The 1,142-nt window shown below is 40.7% G+C and overlaps 1 protein-coding gene across 1 annotated transcript in view; it reads right to left on the reverse strand.

The window, feature by feature from the left end:
* Window positions 1-839, reverse strand: part of ccka (cholecystokinin a) — a 3,467-nt gene extending 2,628 nt beyond the window's left edge. Inside the window, exon 1 of the mRNA XM_008323230.3 lies at window positions 703-839. The gene's annotated coding sequence lies outside the window, so the exon portion shown is untranslated. The remainder of the gene's footprint in view (window positions 1-702) is intronic.
* Between the last annotated feature and the right edge of the window lie 303 nt (window positions 840-1,142).

Consider the following 1,142-nt stretch of genomic DNA (forward strand, 5'->3'; position numbering starts at 1 on the left):
ATAACAATTTGCTTAAAAATCAGGACGTAAATGTTGCACATTTCTTTCTGCTTCATTCACACTCAGGATTATTAATTTGGTCTGTTGTAAAACTTTTTTTTTTTTTTTTTTAATTCCTAATCCCACATCAGGTCGGACTTTACATCTGAATGGCCTGGGTTTGTTTAAATAGTCATTCTGTTGATGCTAATATAATTCCTCTAAGCAGCTGGTTATTGTCGCTCATTCATTATTCACTGGGCTGGTAACAGTGTGTGAGTGGAGTGTGTGTGAGAGCCTTCACCTCATCCTACTCTTCCTCCTCTTCCTCCTCCTCCTCAACAGTCAGGACGGTAAAAAAAATTGACTGTTAATACTGTATTAACTTCAGAAACAAATTTAAAGCCCTGACTGTGAGGATATTAAACTGTAAACATGTTGAAGCCTTAAAGTATTAAATAAACACAGAGTTTGACTTGAAGTGTCATGGTTGGTTGATTTAAAAGTATTTTCACAGAGTTTGACTTGAAGTATCATGGTTGGTTGATTTAAAAGTATTTTTTTAATACCATCATTCTGACGTTCCAGTTATCACAGCTGATTTAAAAGTTAGAGACTCTTTGAATGAAACGCATCACGACATCTTTAAAGAAACAAACAAATCTGTGTCGTTTTCTTCTCAAACGGAGAAGAAAATGAAAATCTTTTCTGCTCGATTCTTACCTGCAGATTCCTTGGACGAGGAGACTTGGTCGTGTGTGTGTGAGGATGCTGAGCTCTGCTCCTCCGCTGCTGTGCAGTTGACTCGGTGTGTGTGTGTGTGTGTGTGTGTGGGTGTGAGAGAGAGTGATTTTCAGTGAGAAAGGGTGTGTGTGTCAGTGTTTTTTGACAGACCCACAGGAAGGGGCGGAGTCACGGCGGGTGGGAGGAGTCAACTGCTGGCGTAGAAGAGGACGCTGTTGACGCAACAGAGGATGCACAGGTGCACACAGACACACACAGACACACTAACAAAACACACACACACACACACACACACACAATGTAGATCATAATGAGAAGGTGAGAAAAGGTTGGGACAAAGGTGACAGCTTTAATTGCGCTGCCCCCTCAGAAGCTTCTATCAGAAATGGACAGAGGAAGAGAAAAAAAAAAATCTCTCT

The sequence above is a fragment of the Cynoglossus semilaevis genome, chromosome 13 (genome assembly GCF_000523025.1).
Source record: "Cynoglossus semilaevis isolate Cse_v1.0 chromosome 13, Cse_v1.0, whole genome shotgun sequence".
NCBI classification, from domain to species: Eukaryota; Metazoa; Chordata; class Actinopteri; order Pleuronectiformes; family Cynoglossidae; genus Cynoglossus; species Cynoglossus semilaevis.